This window comes from Eriocheir sinensis, chromosome 31 (assembly GCF_024679095.1).
Source record: "Eriocheir sinensis breed Jianghai 21 chromosome 31, ASM2467909v1, whole genome shotgun sequence".
NCBI lineage: Eukaryota > Metazoa > Arthropoda > Malacostraca > Decapoda > Varunidae > Eriocheir > Eriocheir sinensis.
In genome coordinates this window covers 15,520,842-15,539,479 of record NC_066539.1, presented here as the reverse complement: position 1 = coordinate 15,539,479, position 18,638 = coordinate 15,520,842, and the positions used below count along the sequence as shown (strand labels likewise).

General features: G+C 41.5%; 1 protein-coding gene across 6 annotated transcripts in view; it reads left to right on the top strand.

Moving 5' to 3' along the window:
- Positions 1-1,489: 1,489 nt before the first annotated feature.
- LOC127005951 (transmembrane protein 268-like) overlaps positions 1,490-18,638 on the top strand; it is a 39,385-nt gene continuing 22,236 nt past the window's right edge. For 5 of the 6 annotated variants that reach the window (XM_050875407.1, XM_050875405.1, XM_050875403.1 and 2 more), the window contains exon 1: positions 1,490-1,655. The gene's annotated coding sequence lies outside the window, so the exon portion shown is untranslated. Of the gene's footprint in view, positions 1,656-5,749; positions 6,260-18,638 lie in introns of those variants that run through there. The other variant, XM_050875404.1, reaches the window with a different exon arrangement.

The following is an 18,638-nucleotide window of genomic DNA, read 5'->3' as shown; positions in this document are numbered from 1 at the left end:
ACCTGCTTCACTGATTCCTCTTTACGGTAGTCCTAACACAGTACAGTAATGCCTCAGTTTACGAGTGCCCCACTTTACGAGTGTTGGTTTACGAGAAGAAAAAAAATCACTAAAAATGCAATGGCTTACGAGCGGTGACTTAGTATACGAGCATCCTGTTTGTACAAGTCGAAGACACGAACGTGGGTTCCCTTTGTTCACCGCATGACGAGAGCTCTCAGAACGGAAAACAATGAGAATAAGGTCTCGGTCCGCGCTGTATACTCGCAGATGTAGCACCTGCACGCTCATGTCCACTTAGGTTTGTGCTCTAGTGTGCAATCTTTGTATTTTCAGCACTACAGTCTGCGTTCGTTTTGGTTTACGATTTTTTTGGTTTGCGAGCAGAATACCGGAAGGGATTAAGCTTGTTATTTATTCAAGTTAGTTTAGTATTCCCCAGTGATGTCATCTTCTTCTATATATGATTGTTGCAACCTGCACTTTTCGATCTTTCTCCTATGGCTTTCTCATTTTATAAGTTCTTTCTATGTAACATCTCAATAGCAGGAAGCGTCTCAGGTCTTCTATTTCTGCTTCATACATGTCGCATTTTGTTTCTTAACTTAATTGTTTGGTGTCGCCCGCGTACATTACCCAGAGCTCATGCAGATTTTTCCTTCATTAAGCCATTACATGAAGAAAGGTTAGGGGTGACATATACCGATCGAGTCCTTTTCTTTTGGGGTATATCCTTATTACACGGGGCAAGGCTGCTTATGGCTACCTGTACTACCTGGCTGTCCCGTGTTTGGCGTCACCCACGTAATACCCAGGGCTCAGATTTTCCCTTTATTTAGACACGGCATGAAGAAAGGCTAGAGGTGACATACCGAGCCCTTTTTTCTTTTGGGGTATATCCTTATTACACGGGGCAAGGCTGCTTGGCTACCTGTACTAGCTGGCTGTCCCGTGTTTGGCGTCACCCACGTAATACCCAGAGCTCAGATTTTCCCTTTATTTAGCCACGGCATGAAGGAAGGCTAGGGGTAACATACCGAGTCTGGGTTAATGAGCATGACTCCCCTATTAAAAAGAAAAATCTAACGTTAAACATCTTTTCAAGGCTAACTGTCGCCTCTCACACCTGGCCATAGACGCTTGGAACACTTAGGAGCAAAGGGGATCAGAACCTGCTACGATGAAGATTGGTTTTTAGTAATACTCCAATATCTCGTTTTCTACTTCACAAACTGCTCTTCTGTTATTGTATATGTATTCTATTGACTTTAAACCTCCCAAAGTGTCATATAGTGTGAAGGTTAGGCAATGGGAGGATAAGTAAAAGATATAATTATTGGTTTTAGGATTGGCATTACTAACGTGCCAATATCTCATTTTCTACTTAACCAACTGCTCTTTTCTCATCATGCGTGTATTATACCAACTTTCCACCACCCCCTCCAGCCTCCAGAAGGTAAAGTGGTGTGAAGGTTCGACAACAGGAGCGCAGGTGAAGGGTTCGAATCCCAAAGTCCAGCAAGAGTTTCGTCCCTTATGGCCGAGGCACCTGTTCGGGGGGACGTCAGGTAGAAACCGTAATTAGCACGATGCTGTGATTGAATCCGTCCATAATATAGCTTCCCATTAGTCTCCGCCGCCAACTATATAAGCCGGTGAGTAATTTAAGTGTTTGTAGCGCATGGTAAAAGGTGTAATGAAGGGAAGGACGAGGTAGATGTAGAAAGGTCATGTTGTGCCTACCTGTGTGTTCTTGGTTGTGACTGTTTTGGTTGTTTTTGGCAGCTTTTGACAGTGTCTTGGCAATTTTTTTACGATTTTTGGGCAGGTTTTGACAGCCTTTAATGGTAGAAGGTGTTATGAAGGGAAGGACCAGGTAGATGTAGAAAGGTGATGTTGTGCCTACCTGTGTGTTCTTGGTTGTGACAGTGTTTTGGCAGGCAAGGAATGGTAGAAGATATAATGAAGGAAATGGTAGAGGATATAATGAATGGTAGAAGTTATGATGATTGGTAGAAGGCGTAATGAAAGGAAGGACCAAGTTGATGTAGAGAGGCGTGATGGTGTTTCTACCTGTGTGTGTGTTCTCGGTTTTGACAGTGTTTTGGCAGTCTTTCGGCAGTTTATGACAATGTTTTGACAGTGTTTTGGCAGTTTTTGTCACAATAAAGGAAAAGACCGCAAAGATAAAGGAAAGATGTGGAGGTGTTTCTACCTGAATGCTCATGTTTTCTGTGTTTGTGTTCTCTTGGTGTTGTTTGATGCTATTTACAGCTTTGGGGTGTTCATAGAAGGATGCAACATTTCAAATGTTGTGATGGATCAAGTAATAATGCGTTGGCATGATGACCATCCCAGTGTGGGGGGCGCCAGGCAGAGGGTGTAATACTAAACATTTTCTAGTGTCATCCCTCACCCCTCTAGAGTATCCCAAAAGTTACTCCCATACACTGAAATCTAATCCTCAATTTTATTGGAGGTATTATATTTATTACTTGACCCCTAACCCCATTTTTTTTCCAAGAACTTGGAGTATTCTTGATCTTGATCTTGATCTTGATAATAATGCACAGGGCACTTGTGCAAGTGCATAACATGCTAACTACCTGGAGTGGTTAACACCTTAATTTTCTGGTAGGTCTTATGTGTTGATCATAATTCTGATGATTGTTTTCGTTGCAAGTGGTTCGCTCCTGTAATACTAATGTTTCCTTGATGTAATAAATCACTGTTGCGGAAGTCTTTCCCATAGGAGGTGATGTTAGGTTTTGTTTTGTTAGATGCAGTTAAAAGCAGGCCAAAGGGGGGTGAATCCCCCCACATAAAATTTTTGGTTAGATCAGTGTTGTTAGGTTTAATCAATCTTGATTGCTGTTTGTAATGCATTTCACTGTGCAGAGTGGTGACCATGGTGGTGAGGGTGATGGTCATGGGTCACAGCAGCCGTCAGGAGGATCCACCCTCCTCATGGCCTTGTGAGCCCTCAAGTGCTGATTTTTCCTTGTGACTACATATTGATGTGTTTCTTATTTTTGTTATTTCCTTAAATTTTGTTTTTATCTTCTGGAATTTTTTTCCTTTTTCTTCTCTGTAAATCACAATTAACCTCCTCCCTTTTTGTCCTTTTCTTCTCTTATACTATATATAACTCTGAATTTATTAGCTATCATCAAAGTTTACATCTCTAGTCTTTTTCTGAGTTTCTGTGAAACAAACTACTTTTCCCTTGTTTTTAGTAAGCCCCTTCTTATTTAATACTTAAACTAGTGTTTCTTTTTCATCCCCCTACCCATTTCTTTCCTTTATACCGATAACTCATCCTCTACCTTGATCCTCTACCAAACTAACAATCTTCCCACCTTTTCTCTTGTATTTTTATTTTTATTTTCTTTTAGCACTGCCTCTTCCTCTTTTTCTTTTCTACTTTCATCTACTGCAATCCTGATCCTATTTACTTCGTCCTGGACATATCTTAGATCACTACCTTTTTAATTACTTCCCACATTTCCAGATTCTCAAATATTCTCTCGGTCACTCTCTTCACCATCTCTTCCTCCTCACTCCCCTTCACTTTCTCTTCAAACATCTCAAGGTTCTCCCTTAATTTCACATACATCTTCTTCCACGTAATAAATCTGGCCTTAATATATCTCTGATCCTCTTCCATTCTCCTCTCCTCCTTTCATGTTTCTTTCATTTTTTCCATTTTTTTTAACATCAATCCATTTTTCTCCCTTAAACCATTAAGCTTTCATTTTTGCATTTTCTTCTTTAATTCCCACCTCTCTGAGATTCTTCCTTACCTTCTAATTGCGTGCAGAACAAAACCCAAATAATCTGTTGCCTCTTTAGTACTGCAAACATATCTTCATTTTGTCTCATATTTATCACACTGTCATTCATCTTCATGTTACTTTTTTGTTGCTCCTCTGGCTGGTTTCCCTCATGGCCCTTTCATCCTCACAGCTTCTATACAGTCTGTCTCTATCTACCATAGGAATGGACCAAATTGATTTTTCTTTAATTGCTTTTATCATGTCATCTACCTCTGTCAGTTCTTTCATCCATTTATTCATTTGAAGTTTACTTATCTATTATAGTGATATACAACATTACTCTCTTCTTCCCTCTTTAGGCACTTCTCATTTTCCTATCCAGAGACTTTGTCAGTGTCCATGTCTCTGATCCATATATCATGATGGGAAGGATTCACTGGTTGAAATGATATAGTTCACCATAAAATTCCTCAACTAACTTTATTATTTTGGTCCTGTTTTATGCAAGTTTCCTGTTCAGTTTTCTTATGGCACACATTTGGTTTCTACTACACCTCTTCTGTCCCTGGCTGATTGTGCCATGATGTTTGTGTGCTTCTCCATTAGTGGTTTAGCTTTTGAAGAGAGCCTAGGGAATTTTAGTAATTTTTTTTTTATATAAATTCTTTGTTAATTAAGGACTGCATTTCTGTTTGGGATACTGACAGTTAGTATATTCAATTTTTCTGGTAGGCAAGTTCATTAATTTCATAAATGGCTGTGTTCTGACCCTGGAATTACCTGCTGCCTTATTGTTGTGGGAGCAGTGCTAGAGTGAACTTTTTCCCACTCCCTTTTGCCCTTGAACCCTGTAAAAAAAAAAAAAAAAAAAGTAAGCCATGGAACTTGATTATCTGTACAAGAGACTCAAGGCTTTTCTGGATATTTTATTATTTAATATTCTGAAACTTATTAAGAAAGAATTGGAGCCTAAAAGTAGACTGTCTATCCTCCTCAAGGCAGTGCATTCCTTTAAGATAAACTTTGCACTCAACTTTGGCAATATTGCTAGTGACATTATTTCTTTTCACTCATGACCTTTACTTTAAATGCATGTAATCTGTTAAAGGAAGTGAGAATGACAATTCAATGCAAAGTGCGTCAAAGCTGAACCCGAAATTGCCCGTGTGAACGAGGCGACATCGGTGAAAGCAAACGTTGGTCACAGCAGTACTAACAAACTCGGTCTATGGCGGGCAGATGCTGTTACGTGGCTCGACCTGCGGTATTTAATAAAGGTCACACACCTTGGTCTCTCGCCACCTCGTGAGTTTGCCGCTGTTTATCCCTAGCAGGACCCGGACGCATATTTCTAAACTGGCAGCAGTGTTTAGCATCCGGCTCGGTTTCGGTTAGGTTAGTTGAGGTTAAGTTAGGTTGGGTTAGGCTTGAGGTGTATGAGTGCTTTTTGCCGGGTAATACACTGAAAATAATTGAATGAGGATAACGCATATTCCTAAACTGTAGCAGCGTCCAGTATCCGGCCCGGTTTAGGTTAGGTTAGCGTTGAGTTAGGTGCATGAATACTATCTGTAGAGTATTACACCGAGAATGATTAAAAAAGGTTTATGTGGTAGTTTGTAAGCTTACTTTCTGAGCGTCACCTACGGATCAACCGCTCGGGGAAGTGTCAATCACGCAGACACTTTAGAAATATGCGCCTGAACTCTTAAAGTTCATCTAGTGCCGCATGCTTCCTCCTCCTATTCCTCCACCTTCACCACCCTCTTATCCGTGGCTTACTTCATCCCACTAATCCTCGACTCAAGCTATGGTCGCTGCGCAGTGTCCCACATTGGCATAGCTCTTACTGGGTCTTCATGCGTAAGAAATAATAATACTTATGCGTCAATTATTCGTATTACATTTGCCAACATCCCAGTCATCCACGTGTCGCACCACTACAAGATTTCGAGTAGTCTAGAGGTCTAGTCGAGCCAGCCAGCCGCCAGTCGAGCCACAACCAGCGTCGGGAAAGTAGCCAAGCCGCGGTGCGCGTTTCACCTGCCCATATCGGACCCACCTCTGATGCCACACCCACGAAGCCCACCCTTACTTGGAGAGATGGATTGTAAATACTATTACGCGCACCTCGATATAAAGTGCCTGGGTCAACGTGAGTGACGGACAAGAACCCATTACACAGGAGCCCTTTGCAGTGTTACATGCGCCTCCAAGCTGCTAACTAATTCCCGTGCACGTGCGTGTGTTGTGTGTGTCCTGTGTTGTTGTGTTGGAATGCTACGAGCTGAGGTGGTGTGGTGGTGGTGACGGGGCCTGGTTGAGGGTGCTGCGACGAAACGATAGTAGCCCTACAACCCTTTCACGTCACCCCCATCCTCGTCCTCGTCCTGCTCCATCTTACCCTTCCTTCTCCCTGCCCAGTGCCCAGCCACCCTACCGAAGCTGAGGAGGAGCGATAACCCTTGACAAATATCGGGCAGGTGTGTGTTTGCGTGTGCGTACGTGTGTCCTGAATAAATACTAATATCTTTATCGTGTGTGTATGTGTGTGTGTGTGTGTGTACGTGTGTGTGTTGTCCTGGAAAGTCAACGTTCTGAACCGGTTAAGAGTAGACTCGTTTGTGTTGTGACAGACCGACTGGTGGTGGCTTACGAGAGAGAGAGAGAGAGAGAGAGAGAGAGAGAGAGAGAGAGAGAGAGAGAGCGCATCCTTTACCGAAGTGTCCTACCGTGGTACATAACTTGCATCCGAGTATCAAGTCATGTAACATTACCTCGGTTTTAGCTTCAAGAGGCCGGCCAGCCAGTCAGTCAGTCAGTTACATAAGAGTACATCGCTGACCTACTGACGGGCGGTCCTGCTGGTCACGCGATGCTCTCTGTGACCTTGACGGGAGCGCCGGCGGCCTAGCAGGAAAAATTGTTACTTGAAATAATTATTGTAATTTTATGGAGCTGAGTCATGGTCGTTGAGTCGCGTCTTTTGATTTTTTGCTTGTTTTCTTGAAGCCTGAGAATGTTTGACTCATCACTTTTGGACTTTCCTTTTTCACTTTCAAAGCATTCTCCTGCCTAAGACTTCATTCTAGAGGAGAGTATTGAGGCACCTCTTCACCTGATATTGACCTTTCTTTTGGCCTCGCGTTCTTTCGACTTTTTTTTATTTTATTTCGGAGCAATCTAGCGGGCTTGTTTTGGTTGTTCCTTTTGTTTTTGCCCTTGAGCTGCCTCCCTTGATGTTGAAAAAAATCTTCCATTTCAATAAGTTCCCTGGATTCCTCAGCTCGCGTGTGTGTGTGTGTGTTATAACAAATGGCGTTGTGCTCGGCAAGTCAGATCATGCATTAATTAAGTCAGTAAATGATGTTGTTGCATGCCTGGCCGGGCTTCACCAGCAACAGTTTATGGTAGGTGGTAACGCCACTCCCTGACTCACTGAGATGTTTGGCGAGAGAAGAGGCGAGATGAGGCGAGGCATTCAAATCATAACTGGAAGGAAATGGGGATACAAGAGAGAGAGAGAGAGAGAGAGAGAGAGAGAGAGAATAGGAAACTAGACTGAAAGCGAATCACAACAATAATAAAGATAACAGTAATAATGATAATGGTGATTACTAATAAATAACTTGAAACTGCTCTACAACAACAACAACAAAGATAATAGTAATAATAATGATAACTATCACATACAGCTTCAAGAAACCGTTCTATTACAATAATAACAAAGATAATGATAATAATAATGATAATGGTAACTAACATATAACTTTAAACTGCCCCACAACAATATTAACAAAGATAATAGAAATAATAATAATGATAATGGTAACTAATAAATAACTTGAAATTTCCTTTACATCATCGTAGGGTTGACAGTCGGCATTCCTATAGTCGCTTCAGCATTGCACAAACTTTCCTGTTGCGAAGGGAATCATAAAACGTATCCGAAACATTTTCCTACGTTATTTACATACGTATGCAGTATATACAGGCTACAGACCTCCTCTCATGGATGACTATTCGTGGCTTGAGTTTCTGGACTAAACGTTTGCAGTTATAATCTTGTCCTTGATTTTTTAAGTAGTTTTCGTCAGTAGGCTACCTGTGCTTTTCTCTATCTATATTTACCTCCCTGTTTATCTGCTAGAGCTTCAGATTGTTATATTGTAAGTAGTTTTCGTTAAAAAAAAACATACTAATCATTCCGTCTGAGCCTGTTTATCTATCTATCTATCTAGTTACTTGTCAATCTATATGTCTATATCTTTTGTCTATTGTCTATCTGTCAATCTACATCTTCCTATCTGTCTTCGAGGGCCTAAGGATGGTTGGTCTTTTGGTTTGAATAGACGTTGTATCTCGGGTGACAATAGGTCGAGGAAATCGGTGGTCGCGGAGGTAAACATTCTATGCAGCAGGTGAACCCAGGTATGGCTCAGGAGCGCTCACGGGCTAATAGCGTACCCCTATACACCTGGCGAGGTCGACTTCCAACTTGTATTATTGTTACGGGGTTGTTTGTTGCACGTGGTCGCTTGGTATGGATTGGGCGGTAGGGTGTCGTATGTGAAATATAATGCCTTGATTGTTTGCTTTGTTACCAGAGAAAATGTTGCTGTCACGACATCATTGTCACTTCAACCAAACTGTCATATCCAAGGGCATTGTTTCGTCTTCTTTCTTCTTCTTTTCCATCTTCCTCTTTAAAAAAAAAATCCTCATTTTCTTTTTCTTTTTTCTTTCTCTTTTCCCGCTTTTCTATTCTTTCTTATCATTGTTTCTTCATTGTTTCTTCTTTTTCTTCCTCTTCCCTGTCTTCTTCCTCTCCATCATCATCATCATCATCAGCATGTTCATTCTCCTTTTAATCATCGTCCTATTCCTCTACATCTTCTTCATTCTGTTCTTCCTCCTCTTCCCCATTCAATATCATCATAATCATCGTTAATTTTTTTTACCCTAAACCAAACGAAGAACCAAAGATAGAAAGGAGGGATCGTCGCAAGATGCTGTTTCATGATAACCACTTAGATCGATTATATAAATTTTAAATTCTTTCATTAGTAAGGGAGAATGAACTTGAGTATCAGGCTGCCGTGTGACAGCGTTGGAATACGAGGCGGTTTATTGGTTGACAGCATACAGTCGTGTTCTGAGTTTGATTTACTTCATTACAAACTTGAATGATTATGGTCGACCGTCTCTCTCTCTCTCTCTCTCTCTCTCTCTCTCTCTCTCTCTCTCTCTTACACACATACAATGATGATACACACAACGATGTACGGTGTCGCAGAACAAGATGCGGAAGTCTGCATACGTGAGAAACCCCACAAATCACACACACTGAAAACGAGACCTCAATATAGTAACCACAGACTTTGGCGGTGACTTCCATGTCGAGCGCCTCTGCGGTTTAACCTACTCTCCTAACATAAGTGTCCCTTTGGCGCTGTGCCCTTCGTGTTCATTTATGCACTGACTTTATTATTTTATACCAGCATGCCGAGGCTGCGTGCAGCCATAGCTTATTCTCCCATTATAGATAGATACATGCCAGTGCCTATGCTCAGTCGATGCTATTTTGCACGTGTTTAGCTTTCACTTTTAACTTTGCCCTTTCGTCCTTGGTGCTCTATCACTTTCTTGTTTATTATGCTCAGTCAGTGCTATTATGTATACGTACTAGCTTTCACTTACCCTCTGCTCATTTGTCCTTGAGTCTCTACCTTTTTTTTTTCGTTCATTATGCTCAGTCAATGCTGCTGTTATGTATACGTGTTCGGCTTTCACTTTTACTCCACGTATTTGGCCTTGGTGCTTTATCCTTTCTCCTTTGCTGTTGTCACTTTTTTTTTCTTTTTCTTGCTCTGGTTTTATTGTTGTATGTCAGTGTCGTAACTCATCTGGTTCTTCTTCCTCCTCTTCATCTTTATCTTTTATTTTCTTCTTCATCTTCTTGTTCTTGTGTTTCTTGTTTTTTGTTCTTCTAGTTCTTATCCTTGTTCTTTTTGTTTTTATTCTTGTTCTTTTTCTTCTTCTTCTTCTTCATTTTCTTCTTTATTTCCCTTTTCCTTTCTCTCCTCCTCCTCCTTCTTCGTCTTCTTTTTTCCTCTTCTTCTTCTTTATTTCCCTTTTCTTTTCTCTCCTCCTCCTTTCCTCCTCCTTTTTCGTCTTCTTCTTCTTCTTCTTCTTCTTCTTCTCCACCTTCGTTCATTTCTTATTTTTACTGTTAGCCAAGCAAAGAACCTCCCCTCAAAAAAAAAGAAGAAAAAAAAGAAGAAGAGGAATTGTGCTTTATATTCTTGTTATGTTGGTTCGCCTTTTTTTTATTCCTCTCCCTTCCGTGGCGCACTATTCAGTGTTACTTGTATCCAGCTGTTATTTGATTTCCATTACCAACTGCACCCGAGCCACGCGCAGTTATAGAACGTGCGCCCCCAACCTCACCTTTACTACCTTTTCTGTCAGTGGTTTTATGTTCAACGAGTTTGTTTTTTAATATATTGTTTTTTTTTAATATATTGCGAGTCATGTCTACTTGTACTATTACGCTCTACTACTTTTTACTAGTTCTTTACTCTTTACTATTTTAATCCTTATACTCTTACTAAAGTTTTACCCGTTATTACTTTTTACCACTTTTACTCTTTACGACTCTTTACCTACTATGTTTTTATTCTGTACTATTACATTTTACTATTCAGTTTTACTCCATACTGCTTTTTATTACTATGTTTTGCTCTTTACGACTCTACTACAATGTTTTACTTCCTCATGACGGTCATCTGTGACACTTTTACGGCTGTTACCGCCTTGTTTACTCGTACCGTCGCTGTCAGTGCATCTCTTAACTGTAGCTGTACGACTATTGTTCCTCTTTTATTCCCTCTTCGTCCTCCTTCCTCCTTTGTTTCTCTTATTCTTCCTTCGCCCTCCATCTTCGGCCCTCCTTCCTCTTTTTTTTTTTATCGCTGTCAAAGAGTTCACACCCTCAAATTCAGGGATGGAGTATTCGTATTCCAATACAACTGAATACCGTATTTGGGTGTATTCGTATTCGAATAAATATTAATAAAAATCAAAGTATTCCCAATCGCATTCGAATACAAGGGGAAAGTATTCTTATTCTGCGAATAATCTGACGAATACTTCAAAATTTATTATCAGAAATAACAACCGTTGTTCCTTACAACTCAAGCCTCCTGCTGGGCGGACGTGTAAGTGTAATCGCCGTGAATAGTACAGGGTTGGCAGACTGTGACCGAGCTGGACGCTGGAGTCTGATTCAGTTGTCACTAGCCAGTGTGGACGTTGTGTGTTCATGAGTTCATTTTACTGTTGCATAACTTCAGAACAGTTTTACACCTATTTACGTCGAGGAGGTATTTGTGTTCGAATTAAAGCCATTTCAGTGCATTCGAATTCAATTTCGTGTTTGTTGGAATTTGAAGTATTCGCACTCGTGTTCGAATATACAGTTCTTGTATTCACCCCATCCCTGCTTCTATTACCACTCTACCCACTATAGTTACTGCCGTCACTACCATTGCTTAGTTCTCTTAATTTGCAAGAGGTATATTCAGTATCACCCCCTGCGTGTTTTTGCCCTGTTATGGTTGAGGTGGGAAGCCATTCGTGTTTTACTGGTACAGCCTTTTAGTCAGGTGAGGCGTCGGCAGGTGTGAGCCTCTTGGTCTCGCCGCGCCCACACCTGTTAACGACTTGGCGCAGGTGTGGAGGTGGAGTTTATTGTCATTCTTCGTCTTGCAACGCTTATTGAGTTTTCGAGGTGCCGGCCACGTTCCTTGTCACTACTGTAACACTACTGTAACACACACACACACACACACACACACACACACACACACACACACACACACACTTTTTTTTTTTTATCTATGGAGGCATCTTTTGTGTTCTTTTGGAGGGGCAGCCTTGTGGACATTATTTTTAAGGGGCTGAGGGGGTTGTTTTGCCCTTGATCTTACCATAACACACACACACACACACACACACACACACACACACACACACACACACACAAAGAAATATTGATGCTTGGTCTATGCGAGTTAGAACTGGTGGAGGCGGTGCGGACAAAGAACTTCCGCATCTGAGCTCGATAAAAGCAGATCATTAGGGAGACAGGACAACACGAGGATAACTCAAATCCTGTACACACACACACACACACACACACACACACACACACACACACACAGTATCAGCCAGGCAGCCTCCTAGGTTATACAGAGTCCTAACACCCCATTCCCCTGCCGGGCCGTGATGGTGCATGGAGATGGGCTTTCGACCTCAGGGACGCCGACGGTAATGAGCTGGTGGGGTGCCGCTGCTCGCCCCTCCGCCCTCCTCGCTCCCTCCTTCATGAGCTGCGGTTATTCCTTAGGCCTCAGGACCATATTCTTAAACATTTCCGCGCCCCAGCACACATATCTGACAAGGGGCCGTATTTTTAAACATTCTGCCACCTCGTTCACCAATTTGACATGGCTTTCCTAAGAGTTTGGGGCACTTCCAGGAGTAGTTTTATGACCCTGGTGGTAGTGTGACCCTTCTGTGCCATGAACCTTAAAAAACATTCATGAAAACCCGATTGATGCCCTCTTTGACCTTTAGAAATAGTTGATGTGAGAAGCGATGGTGTCTTAAAATACGGCCCAAGATTTCGTAGGCGTTTTGGCCGTTTCCAGGGGGAGTTTTATGACCCTGGTGGTAGTTTAATCTTTCATCTGTACCTTGAACCTAAAAAAACATGTATTAGAACGCAACTTATCTACTTTTTGGCCTTTGAAAATAGTTGGTGTGAGGGGTGGAGGCGTCTGACAATACCGACCTCAGTGTCCTAAAAAAGCTGGAGTCCCTGTTCTTGAAAGCTTATGATATCGTGTTAGCGCAGACATAACACTGTTTTGTTTTGTCACCCACCCCATCCCCCCGTTTTTTTTTTTCTTGTACTATCACGCTCTTGTTTTTCATGTTTTTTTTTAACGAGGGGACTCCGTTTAGTTTTAGTTTTCTTTTCTTTTGATGCCCTTTCATAGATTTCAATAGTAATAATAATAATAAGAAGGTTTAGTTTACCAAATCAGTAGAAGTATAATGCCTGAATAGAGTTGGAAGTGGATACGGTGTGGGCAAGGAACATCCACGACTTTTAAGTAAAAGTTAGATAAAAGTAGATATGGAGACAGACCAACACGAGATAAAACGAATTGCTCTACACTACAACTAGGAAAATAAAACTTAAGTACACTAGGTAAGTACAAGACCATTTTTTTACGGCAAAGGGTGCATCTAAAGGGCAGAAAGATCAATAACAACAAATAAAGCCCGCTAACAAAATACACAAAAAGCACTGTTACAAAGCACTTATTTCTCACCCTTCTCTTCTCGCCCCGCCCGTCCATTTCTCTTCCCACTCCCTCATGCAGCGAGTGATGACATTCTAAAAATAACGTTATATCCTGTTATCGGAAGCCAAGTGTCGTTAACAGGGGAACGGCAACACAAAAGAAATGTTTACAACCTACCCGTTACAAAGCTCTCTGTCTCTTCCCTTGTAACGTCGTATCCCCGTTAAAGGAAAAGACTTAATATATGCCGTCCCTTTATCTGAAGCCTAATAGTGTCGTTAACATTGACCCAACGCAAGATATGTATACCTTTTAGTCGTTACAAGCTCTTTTTCGCTCCCCCTTTTCTACCGTGCTATCCATTATTAGGCTATAGCAAAAAAATTACATACATGCCGTCTCTTTATCTGAAACCTAATAGTGGCGTTCTAACATAGGACTTCAGTGTAAAGATATTTATACTCGTTACAAAGCTCTTGCCTCTCCCTCCCCTCGTATACCGTCATATCCTCATTATAGGAAAAGACTTGCATCCCGTTCTTTCATCTGAAGCGAAAGTGTCGTGTTGACATGAAGACTGCAACGCATGATATGTATACCAGTTACAATGCAGTTCAATCCCGCTTCTATCCCATCACACGAAGACTCGCATTCTGTCCTGCTCTGAGTCTTGTTGGGTCCATATTCTCAAACATTTCGGGGCTTTCACACCCGCATTAGATAAGGCTTTGGTAGAAGTTGTGTGTGGGTATTTCCATGGGTAGTTTCATGAGCCTTGTGATAGTTTTGACAAGGCTTCTGCTGTACCTTGAACATGAAAATCACTCATGAGAATCCGATTTATCTATATGGGTGGGTATATCCAAGAGTAGTTGTATGACCCTAGTGATAGTTTTGACAAGGCTTCTGCACCATGGACATGAAAAACACTTGTGAAAACCCGACTAATCTATGTGGGTGGGTATTTTCATGGGTAGTTTTATGAGGCTAGTGATAATTTGACAAGGCTTATGTACCGTGAACCTGAAACATAACTTATGAGAACCCGACTAATCTATATGGGTGGATATTTTCATGGGCAGTTTTATGAGGCTAGTGATAATTTGACAATGCTTATGCACCGTGAACCTGAAACATAACTTATGAGAACCCGACTAATCTATATGGGTGGATATTTTCATGGGTAGTTTTATGAGGCTAATGATAATATGACATGGCTTATGCACCGTGAACCTGAAAAATATCTCATGAGGACCCGACTAATCTCCTTTGTGGCCTTTGGTAGTATTTGTTTTAAGAGCCGAAAGCGTCTGAGGATACGGCCATAGAAGAATCGCATCCACTTGAAAATTACACAGAAGTAAATGATGTTCATACCAAAAGCCTCACAATAAGTAGTAAAATAAATCCCACAATAGGAAAAAGTGATAAGTCTTCAGTCTACGCAATAGTTCGTGGTAGTTTGAGTATAAATAACAAACAAGAAAAAAAATCATCGTACTCTTTTGTTTTCATGTAATGGTGTAAGTCTTCCTGCTGTGGCATAAGAAAACAAAATAACAGGAAACGTTGTCGCGCCCAGACATTTTCATTGTCATAATGTTTGGTGCTGGACGCCTTTGGACATTCTGGGAACCGACTTCATAGATACACACACACACACTTACAAACAAAAAAGCATAATATATAGTCGTACCTTGAATATATACTTATTTTGACCACGGAGAGCATAAATAGAACACACAAACTACTATAAGGGCGAAGGTGAGCCGATCAGGGTGGTGTAAGATGTACTGGAGGAGGGCGAGTCAGGATAGAAGCAGGAGGGTGTGGCGGGCACGGCTTGAGTAGGACGGCATAGTAGGAAAACAGGATGGAGGGGGGCGCGTGTGAAAGGATTACGGTTGGTACAATAAGACACCTTTGCTTCTCACATCATCTATTTCTAAAAGCCAAAGAGGGGGTCAGTCAGCTTCTAATGAGTGTTTCTTCAGGTTCATGGTACAGGAGAAGGTTCACACTACCACCAGGGTCATAAAACTACTGCTGGAAATGCCCACAACGTACTCCTACGAAAGCCTTGTTAAATATGTGTTCTTGAGCGGCGAAATGTCTTGTAATGCGATCCTACGTGTCGAAGAATTACCTGGCTGGGTTTCTTGTGGTAGTAGTGGAGAGAGCATTAATACCAGTAATAGAAGTGATGGTATGGGGTGAGGGATAATATTAGTAGTAGTAGTAGTAGTTGCTGTTGTTATTGCAGATACGTCACTACCACCGATGCCAGATTATCGTACTCAGAGCCTCGTATTTACCTGTTTCTGAGCCATAGCTGTTGCCAAAGAGCACCAATAATTAACCATTTTAACTGTAACTATATATGAAGGGAGTTATTGGGGTCTAAGAGGCAGTTTTTGGGTCGGAAATCGGCAAACATAGGAGGCTGAGTACGACAATCTGGCAACGTTGCTCACCATCTTAAGCATAGCGCCTGACATACATACACTTCAAGACTCCATCATTCACAACAATATAGCCTGACCTAACTCTACGTACAAACACAAACCCACAGCAACAGCCGGGGAGAGCAGGAAAAGGTTTAATATAATCACGAGGAATAGGGTAAGTTATGTATGGGCTGTGTACTGCCTTGCACCCAAACATTTCGGGCTTACACAGTACACACCAGCGTTGCCAAATTATCGTACGAATCGTAATGCATATTCGTAGTTTCTCACCGATAACTATTGTAAAAAGAAAGAAAACCATCAAATTTTAACAGTTTCAATGATGACTTTAATAGACTATCGTTATTTATGAATGTACGACAGATTGGGGGGCCTAAAAATGATAAATGGAATGTTTAGATTACGACAATTTGGCAGCGTTGGTAAACACCCACATTTGGTATGACATTCGTAGAGATTGTGTTAGTATTTCCATGGGTAGTATATCCGTATTTTGCGCCTATTGATAGTTGGACAAGGCATCTGCACCATGAACGTGATAAAACACTCATGAGAAATTGACTAATCGCCTGAAATTTGTGGCCTTTGGAACGTGAGAACATGACTGACTCCTTTGTGACCTTTGGAAATGTGTTGTGAGTGCCGAAAGCGTCAGAGAATGCCGGACAAAGTGGTGTGGAATGAAAGGCCAATGCTATGACCTACTACTCCCGCTTATTGAAATGTGAAGGATGGTGGGTTTGAAGGTTGACAAAAGAAATAGCGAAAGAGCTGAGGCACAATAGAGCGAGAGGCAAACTTGACTTAACCCCCTGAATGAGTATGGAAGTGGAGCTTACTTGGTATACTGTGAATGTCCAAGCTGGTGATGGTAGTGTAATTTGCATGGAAGGAAGGTACACAGGGGAAGCATGGATGACTGGGTAATTAGATGGAGCTGTGTGTTATTGTACTGGAAGGTGGAGATAGGATCGTAAGGTTAAAGGAATGGATACGGTTTTAAGTGTATGATGAAAGGTAGTACAGATGAAGCATGAATAACTGGGTAACTATAAAATAAAATAAAAATAGATGGCGCTGTGTGTTATTGTATGGATAAGTAGAGATATGATCGTAAGGTTAAGGGAATTGAGACGGTGTTGACTAGGATGGAAGCATGGAGGTAGGATGAGTATGTAAGGTATGTATACAGGTGGTATGGACGGTAGTACAGGTGAAGCATGGTTGACTGGGTAGTTAGACGTCGCTGTGTGTTATTGTATTGAGTGTAGAGATAGGATCGTAAGGTTAAGGGACTTGAGAAGGTGTTGACTATATACAGGATGGAAGATAGTAGGTTACAGCTGAAGCTTGAATGAATGGTTAACTAGATGACGGTGTGTTATTGAATAGATAGGTAATGATCGTAAGGCTAAGGGAAACAGAGACGATGTTGACTATATAGTATGGAATGACTGGGTAACTAGATGGTCTATTTGTTATTGCAGTGAACTTGAGATGTCACTGGTTATTGTATTGAAAGGTACCGTAAAACGGGGTAATTTGGGGTAATTTGGGACGCCTGAATTAATTATGTAAGTGATTAATTAGAGGATTCCAAATCCTTAAAACCTTTACTTTAGGACCTGTAGAGGGCAGGGTTCAAAATTCCCTAAAATTTTATAAAAAGTTAAACTCTTAAAAATTTAAATGTCCTTCCACATTCTGCCCTTTAAATGTTTATTGTTTCGTTCATAATCCCAAAATTACCAAAAAATTGTCCCAAATTACCCCGTTTTACGGTAGCGATCGTAAGGTTAAGGGAAACAGAGACGATGTTGACAATATAGTATGGAATGACTGAGTAACTAGATGGCCTATGTGTTATTGTATTGAAAGGCAGCGATCGTAAGGTTAAGGGAAACAGAGACGATGTTGACTGTATGGTATGGAATGACTGAGTAACTAGATGGCCTATGTGTTATTGTATTGAAAGGCAGCGATCGTAAGGTTAAGGGAAATAGAGACGGCATAACGTATGGCATGGAAAGTGGATAATGGTGGTGACTCATAAGACTCGGTTGATGGCGCTAAGCTTGGATATGAGGTAATTTCTGTCCTCTTTTTATCACTTGCTTGCTTCTGACTCTCCTATTCCACACTCGACCTCCTTCCTTTCTTTCTCCTTCCTTCCTCTCCGTGTCCCCTTCCCCAGGTCTAGCGTAGTGTTCGGTATGTAAGGGGTAGTAATTATACAAGTTGTAGTAGTAGTAATAGTAGTAGTAGTAATAATAGTAATAGTAGTAGTAGTAGTAGTAATTAGAGATTTTGGTGACATGACACTCAAGGTATTATGCATGTGTGTGTGTGTGTGTGTGTGTGTGTGAGTACCAAGGAGACCTGACAATAATTCTTGCTCTTGTGTTTGCTCTCTCTCTCTCTCTCTCTCTCTCTCTCTCTCTCTAAATCTCATAGCTCTCGCAATAACCTGATTGTTGGGGTGACGAACGGCCTCGATAGAGAGAGAGAGAGAGAGAGAGAGAGAGAGAGAGAGAGAGAGAGAGAGAGAGGAGGGGGGGGGCAGGTGTGTTGTGAATCGACAATGCCACCGATATCACATTACGACGAGAAGGACGGAAGAATAGAAGAATGAGGCGGATGAGAGAGAGAGAGAGAGAGCAACAAAAAAAAATAATGCAAAGGAAAGGGATGTAAAATGACGTAGTAAAAGAATGAGAGAGAGAGAGAGAGAGAGAGAGAGAGAGAGAGAGAGAGAGAGAGAGAGAGAGAGAGCAACAAAAAAAAAATAATGCAGAGGAAAGGGATGTAGAATGACGTAGTAAGAGAGAGAGAGAAGGGGGAAGGGGGGGAGGGAGGATGCGGAGGAGCGAGGACTTTAATTTGTGTGTCGCAATGAAGACAATGAAAATGAGGAAGACAAGGGTAAGACAGGGGTGAGGAAGGATGGGGTGGAGAGGGGGAGGAGGGGGGAGACTACTGCTGGTGCTGCCTTGTTCATGTAGCCTTATAAACTGTTT